Genomic DNA, 11389 nt, shown 5'->3' with positions numbered 1-11389 from the left:
CCATCGTCGAAAGGGTCCAGGTCTGAGGAGGCAGCTTTGTGATTCCGTCAGTCTCGAAGCATTATGGATCAAAAAGGTGTATCAGCTATCCTTGGGTACCATGCCCACACCCATTTGCAGTTGTTTTTTTCGTCAGTACGATGGCACCTACCAAAGCAATGTGTCACACAGCACGCAGTGTACGTGCGTTGTTCGAAGAGCAGTAGGATGAGTTCACCTTACTGCTCTGACCGCCAAACTCAGGGATTTAAACACAATCGAAAATCTGTGGGACCACCTCGATCGGACCCGTTCGTACCATGGATCCTTAGCCGAGACACCTATCGCAGCTGGCCACCGCAATGGATTCGGCATGGCTCCACATCCCTGTCGATACGTTCCAGATCCCCACTGATTCTCTACCTGCTCGTCTCGCTGCGGTTCGCCCGGCAAAAAGGCTTTTGACAGGTGGTCAAATGAATATGATTAGATAGTGTATTATTCGCTCTGCCGAACTGGATTGTACAGCTACACCACGAACCTTGAGTCAGAAATAGACTTGTTTGCATAAAGACATGTATCCACACAGGCAGCACGACGACTTCTGAGGCACCACGGGCTGTCAGTTCGGCGATCATTGATGTGACGCGTCAGAAGAGAGAGGATCAAGGACGGTGTGCTTAACGACAACACTGGACGCAGAAATGGCACCACTTCGCCTATTTCAAACGAGTCACTTTTCTGTGTACAGCAAGACGTGGGATGTATACGTGTTTAGGGACTCCGAGGAGAATGAACACGGACGAGTAGTGACCGTCATCATCGTAAGACGTGAGGGTGTGGGGTGCCATGGGGTAGTATATAAAACCATCACTATGGTTCGCGTAGCCGATAATTTACACATCAGCCGTTACATTTCTGACGTGTTTAGCCCAGTGGATGTGTCGATTCTTCGAGATCTCCGTGAAGTCATCTTTTAACAAGATAACGCTAGCCCCCATGTCTTGACCTACCTCGATACAGAGGGTGTACGACTTTTGCCTAGCTAATATTTTCTCCAGATCTACAGCTACATATATTCTCCGCAAGCCACAATTCGGAATACGGTGAATGGCGGAGAGTACACGGTACCATTGCTAACGATTCTATGCCCTGTTCCACTAGCAAATGGTGCGAGACAGAAAAGGCTACCTATGTGCTTCTGTACGAGCCCTAATTTCTCTTATCTTGTCTTCGCGGTCCTTACACCACATGTAGGTTGGTGGCAGTAGAATCGTCATGCAGTCTGCCGCAAATAGCAATTCTATAAAATTTCTCAATAGTGTTTCGCGAAAAGAACGTCTTGTTCAGTCCGGGCATTTCCATTTGAGTTCACGTAGCATTTCCGTAATACTTGCCTGTTAAATGTAAATGCCGTGTGGCTAGGGCCACCCGTCGGGAAGACCGTTCGCCCGGTGCAAGTCTTTCGAATTGACGCCACTTCGGGGACTTGCGTGTCGATGGGGATGAAATGATGATGATAAGGACAACATAACACCCAGTCAGTGAGCGGAGAAAATCTCCGACCCAGCCGGGAATCGAACTTGGGCCGTTATGCATGACATGCCGTCGCGCTGACCACTCAGCTACCAAGGGCGGACGCTTGCCTGTTGATCGAACCTAATGTTAACAGATCTGGCAAGATGCCTATGAATTGCTTTGATGCATTCCTTTAGTTCCACCTAATAGGAATACGAAAGACTCAGTCAGTACTGAAGAATAGGTCGCATAAATATTTTGTGCGCTGTCTTCTTTATACATGAGGTACACTTTCCCACAATTCTCCTAATAAACCAAAATGTATCGTTCGCCTTTCCTACAACCAACCTTACGTGCTCGTTCCATTCTATATAGCCTTGCGACATAGCGCCTAGATATTTAATCGGGGTGAATGGGTCAGGCAGCACACTACTAATCATACATTCGAACATTATGTGATTGTTTTTCCTATTTATTTGCAGTAACTTACTTTTTTCAACACTTAGAACAAGCCGCCATTCATCACACCAAATGTAAATTGTGCTGAAGTAATCCAGTATCCTCCTCCAGTCACTCAATGACGGCACTTTCTCGTACACTACAGTGCCATCAACAAACAGACGCAGATTGCTGCTTACCCTACCCTCCAAATTGTTTACGCATGTAGTGAACAAGGTCGCACGTATCAAGCTTCCTTGAGGGACTCCTGACAATACATTTATCTCCAGGTAATGCTGCCATCCGGGACAAGATACTGGTTACTATTACTTAAGAAGTCTTATGACCACTCATAAACCTGAGAACGCCGGCCGCGGTGGTCTCGCGGTTCTAAACGCGCAGTCCGGAACCGCGCGACTGCTACGGTCGCAGGTTCGAATCCTGCCTCGGGTATGGATGTGTGTGATGTCCTTAGGTTAGTTAGGTTTAAGTAGTTCCAAGTTCTAGGGGACTGATGACCACAGCTGTTAAGCCCCATAGTGCTCAGAGCCATTTGAACCTGAGAACTTATTACGTATGATCGGAACTTCGCTAATAGTTTGCAGTGTGGGACTGTTTGTTGAAATAAGTTTTTCTGTCTCAAGCAATTTTGTTATATTCGAACTTAGAATATAATCAAGAATATTGCACCCATTGAAAACATCTACTGAGTTGCTGAGAGACTGACATGCCAATACTGGCGGCCAGCCTTTAAGATTGATGAATTGTGGCAGAAAGTAGAAGAACAATGGAATGAAATACTCATAATTGCATTTGTCTTCCTAGCTCAGTTGTACTCAACCAGCCCAGTTACAGTCATTGCTGATGCGAGAGGTGGTAGCTCTGTGTACTAAATTTCGCACCCTGTATTCCCGCAAATCACGTACAAATATAATTACGTGTTCTCTCTACTATAATGTATAGTCGGTGACATAATTCGCGAGACCTCATTCCTTATCCTTATGCTGAAATGCAAATTTTTGCTGTCCTTTACACACCATAATAGGCACGACACAAACACTTCAAACTGATATGTATCCCTACTGTACCTCACAGGAAACAAAAAGTGAGATTCCGACAGCACCGACGTTAAGAGGTGACATAAAACGATTTCAAGTGAAAACAGTTTAACAAGGATGGAAAACAAACATCCACGGACATCGAAGCTAATAATAACAACATTCTTCGTGATGTACACATTTTTGTAAGACATGATGTGGAATTCGTAAAAGGATGTAGTAACTGCTCTGGAATTTTATTTTTCCCATGACGTTTTAATCTCTTCACAACTGACACATGCTTATCTACATACCTGTTATCATAGTGTCATGAACGGAAACACCAATAAGATTTCAGATTCCACAGTACGAATATTTCAATCAGAGATTTCTGATGGACGTTCGTTGCGTCAGTAAGGAATCACTAATAACAACTTCAGAGAAAGAGGAGACAAAACCCACAAACAAACTTATTTACGGGTATTAACATGATCTTATATCTATATGCGAATCACGTTAGGGGATAATGTAGTCCTCACAGTTTCAATAAGATTATGATAACTTTTTCCTGTTGTTTCTGATTGTCAAACGTTTTTAATAAAACGAAAACCACTAATCTGGTCTAGTACTAACAGCGCTTCTCGGTTGGCGGGTCAGACAACAGGCATCCTGTTTTTCACCATCTGTTATGAAGTGCTGGAGATCACTGGGACCTACCATTTTCGGAACGGGCGAGTGTCAGTTTCCACTGACCGGTTCTATGAGACGCTAGGAGGACGTCTATTATTTGGTGTGGCGAGTCACTGGTGGTTTTCTCGAAAGTGAATATTTCTCAACACTTATGGTATACATATCACATGAAATATTACTTAAATATAAGATAAATACAACCTAGTTTTGATGTCGCTACTGAAAATTTCCTTTATACACCCATAGTTAATACAATAACCTGCTTGGCATCGTGAGTCGATGAGGAAACAACAGTCCTGAAGACATTCAAACAAATATAAAATTTTGAGTTGCAACCTAGTGCGGTTACTAGTTTTATTAACAGCGTGTCTCGAGAGCGCAGGTAATAGAGAAACGAATTAAATAGTTTTCGAAAGGACAGGGACAAACTTAAAGCTGCTTGTTGTTTACAAATTCCAGATATTAATATCGACAACTGAAAATGTTGAAAGTCGACTGTGCACCTTTACTGATGCACCTGTTGATCCAAAACCGGTATTTTATTAAAATAATTAATGATAATCATACGAAAACATGGTCAGACCTAATACTAACACATGTGATTATTTGGAATGACAACTCAAAGCACCGAGTTTCTCAAAAACGAAAAGCTTACGTACTGAGTTTTACTAGCTGGCATAACATTAGTCATCAAACACAAACTTCGATGGTTTGTGTACAGTCTTTATCAAATTCAAAATGTTCAAATGCGTGTGAAATCTTATGGGATTTAACTGTTAAGGTCACCAGTCCCTAAGCTTACACACTACTTAACCTAAATTATCCTAAGGGCGAACACACACACCCATGCCCGAGGGAGGACTCGAACCTCCGCCCAGACCAGCCGCACAGACATTCCTTATCACGTTTGTCTTGTATTTCTGTAGACTGCTCACTGTGGTTTTACCGCCAAAAACAAAAAAAGTATATGTGATTTTAATAATGCTGAAGTATAACAAACACTATGAAGAAATTATTGTTGTCATTCGTGATCTTATTCTGTAACCATGAAAAAATCTTCATAGTAAAAAGAGACACGGAGAACTGTTTAGCACCGAAAGAAATTCTCGAAGCCATCTGTGCACAAACCGATAATGACATTTTTGTTCCGTATTTTTAGATAAAGGCGCAACAACTACATTTTGTCTGTAACTGTTGTGTACCAAGCAAGAGGCACACAGCAGATGCTGCGAGAGGCCTCCATCACACAGGCACAACCATTCGCCTGGCGTCTCTCAGTTCCGAATAGCAGTCTGCAGATGGCGCTGACAAACCCGGAGTGCTTCCTGCTTTCTCGCCACTTCGTCCAGTACGTCGTATACGTCGGCAAATATCACGGACAGCCGCCAAAGCGAGCGCTGTCAACTGCGGACTACATTGCTTCCGCCTTGGGCTGGCGGACATGGAAATCGTTCCACTGACAGGCACCGAAACACATTGCGCCACGGAAACATAGAGTCACGACCTAGCAGCTGGACATTTCAGTGCCTGCAGCCAGCTCAGCGCAGTTCTCTGAAGACTACGTTCTGTAGCTTCCGACTTAGCAGTAGCTGTTTATGGCGCACTAGGTTCATTAACATTGTCTGCTCATTACTTTCAGTTATAGTGGCTATATGGCAGACTGCCAAGAGAGAGAAAAGTTATTTAAACACCAGGGGACAGGTGAGAAACTTTCGCAATTGTATAGTTTCAAATAATGACAGTATTAGGAGTAAGTGTAGTCATTGGCACAAGCGTAGTTGTGGGAATGAAGAGAAAACGTGATTTAAAAAATGAACCGAACGACGTGAAATAACAATCATGAATTTATGATACATCTTAGTATTTACATTTACATGCACATAATTTTGAACAATATTTTTTACAGAGCTTTGCAATGCCTTGGTGTAAACGATGTTTGACGTAAGAATACACTGAGGTGACAAAAATCGTGGGATTTCGATATGCAGATGTACAGATGGCAGTAGTCTCGCGTAAAAAGTTATAAAGGGGCAGTGCACTGACAGAGCTGTTATTTGTACTCAGGTATTTCACGTGAAAAGGTTTTCGACGTGATTTGGCCGCACGACGGGAATTAGCAGAACTTGAATGCAGATGGTAAACGGAGCTAGCCGCATGGGACATTCCATTTCTGAAATTGTTAGGGAATGCAATACTCCGAGATCCACAGTGTCGAAACTGTGCCGAGAGTACCAAATTTCTAGGCACTTCAGTCTGGAACCGCGAGACCGCTACGGTCAGAGGTTCGAATCCTGCCTCGGGCATGGATGTGTGCGCATCAAGGACAACACAGTGCCCGACGGCCCTCACTTAACAACTGAGAAAAACGGCGTCTGCGTACAGTTGTTACTGCTAACACGCAAGCCACACTGCGCGAAATGACCGCAGAAATCAATGTTGAACATACGACGAACATATCCATTATGACAGAGCAGCGAAATGTGGCGTTGTTGGGCTATGGCAGCAGACGACCGATCGCGAGTGGTTCAAAATGGTTCAAATGGCTCTAAGCACAATGGGACTTGACATCTGAGGTCATCAGTCCACTCGACTTAGAACTACTTAAACCTAACTAACCTAAGGACATCACACACATCCATGCCCGAGGCAGGATTCGAACCTCTGACCGTAGCGGTCTCGCGGTTCCAGACTGAAGTGCCTAGAAACGCTCGGCCACACCGGCCGGCGTTCGGCCACAGCGGCTGGCACCGACGTGAGTGCCTTTTGTAAAAGCACCTGCAGCGCCTCTCCTGAACTCGTAATAGTATCGGTTGGCTTCTAGGTGACTGAAAAACCGTGGCCTAGTCAGGTAAGTCCCGATTTCTGTTCATAAAAGATGATGGTTGGGTTCGAGTGTGGTGCAGACCCCACGAAGCCATGGACCCAAGTTGTCAACAAGGCATTGTGCAAGATGGTGGTGGCTCCATCACAGTGTGGACTGTGTTTACATGGAATGGACTCGGTCGTATGGTCCAACTGAACCTGCTGAGACGATCAGCAGCTTATCATTGTATGCATGTTCAATAAAATATTGTTAGAAATAACTGGTTGCGGATGTTATTTATAATTTTTGATACACTGTCGCGGTACCTAAAGAGGTCATATGGCCAATATTAATAATAATATGCAATTCACTTTCTACGTGCTGTTGCCGCACCACTCGGAGTTAGGTGGAATTGGTTCGCAATCACTGGGAACGACACGAAACCTTCCGAATTCCATGAACAAGTTGTGATCACATGTATAGCGCACGAGACTTAATGCTAGCACGGATACCATCATAAAAGGAAAACGTCCGTAAGCACGACACGATCATATAATATCCGTAAGAGCCTCCGTGTAAAAAATCGGTCAGTCGTCAAATATTTTTTCACTGTTTGCTCCTGATTCTGAACTTTTGGCTCTGACCGGAAATCCATTAACGTACCGTGAATTAATTCAATGTTTATTTACAAACTTTAAGAGCGACACAGGTGTCGTACCGTTTGGTTACAGAAAGAAGGCACGGAACGAGGCGTGCGAAACTAATTTGCAGGGCGCCTACGGGGCGATGGGTGGTGAGAGTAAAATTTCACGACCTGTATTACTCACCCACGGATGCCTGTGAGCGTGGTACCGATCAGCGACTAAGATTTTACACACAAAAGTAAAAAGGGTTTGCTAAAAGCACATTACTTTTATCAAAAATTGTGAAATTAAGGTAAGGCTGTAGTAATGCAGTTCTAGTGCAAGGAGTTGAATAAAATGGTATTTGAGGCATTTATTAATTATGAATTACCATGAAGCATTACGTTGAAAGAAACTTGCAGTCCATGGTTGCGGTCTTGGCCTGCAAGTTTTTTACAACATACCACATAAGTTACTGTGTTGGACGCACCAAACTTTACCATGGATAAAGTGTTGCATTTATAAATACAGTTACATTCATTATTAAATGTATTAATCACTCCCACCACTGCTTATTGTTATGATTGTAGCAATGTGACAATTATCTGACCATTATTTTGAAATACCTTTGTCCAGTTCCCAAACAGCCGCTACTGTTAAACAGCTAAGATTAGCAGCAATGGAAGAGAGAAGACAGTCGTCATGAAAGGTTCCGAATACTGTCGACACTACAAGGAGAATAAGCCATCTAATTTCCTTAACCAGACTGAAATATTCGACAAAACTTAAGGTCTCGTTCCGTATTATACTTGTCGTGAAATGGCTAAAATTGAGTAGCTATATGTTTCTTATATTTGGCCATATGTTTTCCTAAAACATTACAGGGCGCACCCGTTAATGTCAGAGGGCGCACCAGAGCGCCCTGGCGCACACTTTAAGAACCACTGATCTAGGTACATACCAGTCTTTGGTATTTCCACCGCCGTCGTGGGATCTGTTTACTGTTATTCCCGTGATCGAGAGATTCTTCGGCTAGAACTGATATAGAAGCAGTATCTCCTATGTCGGCCACAGACCGCAAATTTATCAGCCATTGCAGGGTAGCGCGTCCGCAAGCACCAGCGCTCGCGGCTGCACACTAACACGTCGGAGTCTGCCGGGTGGTCTACCATCCAGGCGACATGATTTTCGCTGGAGTCGTTGCAGATACTTCTCGCCTCTCTAGACTCGTATTTTGTAGCACTGTGCTAAGCATACATATCTTTGATTGGAAGCATCAGAATTTTACTGTGATATCACATACTCTAGTAATGTAGCGTGTTCTTTCGCGTAGAATATATTTAGTTAGAAATCGGTAGTGCGTATAGAATTATCTATGATGCACCATTTCTACGAATGAGCTCGTTTCTAACACTATGACTTCACACACTAGAAGTGGATCGGTAGCTTAACAGTGACACGCATCATATCATCGATCCGACGCTATGCAACGTGCCGCAACGTAACAATGTGATGTGACGTCGTGACATGAAGTCGCGACAAGATGTGACGCGATGTAGACGCATAGCTAGCGTAAGTGGGTAAAACTGCGGAAAAACCGAGATACTTACATATCTGTCTGCCGGCCGCTGTGGCCGAGCAGTTCTAGGTGCTTCAGTCCGGAACCGCGCTGCTGCTACGGTCGTAGGTTAGAATCCTGCATCAGCCGGCCGGTGTGGCCGTGCGGTCTGGAACCGCGTGACCGCTCCGGTCGCAGGTTCGAATCCTGCCTCAGGCATGGATGTGTGTGATGTCCTTAGGTTAGTTAGGTTTAAGTAGTGGCTCTGAGCACTATGGGACTCAACTGCTGTGGTCATAAGTCCCCTAGAACTTAGAACTACTGAAACCTAACTAACCTAAGAACATCACACACATCCATGCCCGAGGCAGGATTCGAACCTGCGACCGTAGCGGTTGTGCGGTTCCAGACTGTAGCGCCTTTAACCGCTCGGCCACTCCGGCCGGCTGTTTAAGTAGTTCTAAGTTCTAGGGGACTGATGACCACAGAAGTTAAGTCCCATAGTGCTCAGAGCCATTTGAACCATTTTTAGAATCCTGCCTCGGGCATGAATGTGTGTGATGTTATTAGGTTAGTTAAGTTTAAGCAGTCTAGAGCACTGATGACCTGAGCTGTTACGTCCCATAGTGCTTAGAGCCATTTGACTCATTTACATATCTGTCTGTGTGAGGCCTCTGCTGGTGCCTCAAGATGCTAAACTGCTATATGCAATAGACCTCAGGTGGCGTAACTTGTTACTGAGAAACAGACACGTCCTACCCCAATGGTGCCCACTCAGATATCCCAGTTATAAAAGATGGAGTTCGGGAGGTGTGCTTCAATAGCAGTGATACCTAATGGAGCCACATAGTGCATTTTAATTGCCTGAGAGCATCAAGACGTCGACACGAAGTCGGGAACAGTCTTAGTTTATTACACAAAATAGGTAAAGTTGTGCAATGGCTGAAAATACGTAAAATGTGTGAACATATGTGATAATGATAGTACTTCGATATCTTCCTGGGTGTGCTCTCCCTTCTGGCGCTACATGCTACTAAACAGTTGTTTGTTGTTAAAATATAGAAACATCCTCTCCCTATGCTAACTTGCTCGAGAGTGCCTCTTCTCCCTGTTATAAAACAGAAAAATACAAGAAAAATGTGTAAAATTTTATTTATTTATTTTTATAATAAATAAGTCGGGAACTTCTTAGTTTATTACACAAAACAGGTAAAATTGTGCAATTGGTGAAAAATACGTAAAATGTGTGAACATATGTGATAATGATAGTACTTCGATATCTTCCTGGGTGTGGTCTCTCTTCTGGTGATACATGGTACTAAACAGTTGTTTCTTGTTAAAATATTGAAACATCCTCTCCCTATGCTAACCTTCTCGAGAGTGCCTCCTCTCCCTGTTATAAAACAGAAAAATACAAGAAAAATGTGTAAAATTCAGGATAATATAGAAAAACATGTAAAAGTGAGTGTACATACCGATCTGTCTGTGTGTGGTCTCTGTTTGTGCCTCGAATGATGTAATATTAAAGTGGTATGAACAAATAGATCTCAGGAGATGTAATTTGTTATTAATAAATAGACACATCCTCTCCCTATGCTGTCCAGCTCCATAATAAACCCTCCCAGTCAGGTTTTCCGGTGTCATGACCACAGAAAATGTTAATAATTTTAAATCACATGCTCGATCGTAATTAGAAGCACACACAGGTTTTAGGTGCATGGAACAGACGGGTGACAAACAGGACGAGATAACGAGTCCCGCTGCAACCGAGATCTGTTAGCTTCTCAGTGGCTGACCAGACACGCCAGTGAGGATTACTCTTGACGGTTCGCCAATGTGAAAAGGGTGAAGGTCACAGGCATCAGCAGTAATCCTCCGATGCACGTAATAGAGGAATTTCTAGTGCATGTTAGAATGTCTGTCAAACGTTAAGACGATCACAAGTAGAGAAAAGTTTCCAAGCGTATATTCCTGACAGATACTGCAGATGGCCGTGTGCACCCAGAACGGAATACAAGCTCAGAGAGGGACAGATTCAAAGAGAGTAGAGATCAGTGATTAATCAGAGCCGTCATATTGCAGTGATACTGCTCAGCAGCACCTGATGGAGCAATAGACACTTCATCTACAAGAAGATGGTGATAGACACTGGTGGACACACGGTAACTGGTAGCTAAGTAGCAATTTTCAGTATTCATTGCAATAGTATTGAACAGAGACTGCTTATCTCTGTCTCAAATAATTAAGTTAGAGGAATTTCTGTTAATAGCATGAACAAGTTCCTGAGTGGTACTTATCTATTGTGCTGTAGGGGCAGGTGGCCCTTGATTGATAGTGAATTATTTCAGAGACTTGATTATTTATGATTCTGGACAAATGGCCATTATTAGCATACCGAGTGGCAGTGACAGTACTCGTCTCTGATAACACTCCTTCCTAGAGATTGTTGTAAGTATCTGATGTTCCGTTATGTGGTTTTGGTCTGACACCTCAATAGACTAGTATGTTGGTTATAACAATAAACGAATTGACTGGAAGCAATAACAAGCTACTTCAGCAGAAATATCCTCCCATCTCTATGAGAATTAATAACCTGTTATAACTGAACACCTATCCCAACCACGGAGGGCTCCCCCCTTTCATCTCCGCTACAAAAGTTGGCAAACAAGCTAACTCAATCCATATTGTCGTTAATGTACTGATTGTGCAACGCAGATTACACAAAATACAAATGAAAAAAAGA

Source organism: Schistocerca cancellata, chromosome 4 (genome assembly GCF_023864275.1).
Source record: "Schistocerca cancellata isolate TAMUIC-IGC-003103 chromosome 4, iqSchCanc2.1, whole genome shotgun sequence".
Lineage (NCBI taxonomy): Eukaryota > Metazoa > Arthropoda > Insecta > Orthoptera > Acrididae > Schistocerca > Schistocerca cancellata.
The sequence above is the reverse complement of the archived record's forward strand: the minus strand, read 5'-3'. Positions refer to the sequence as shown.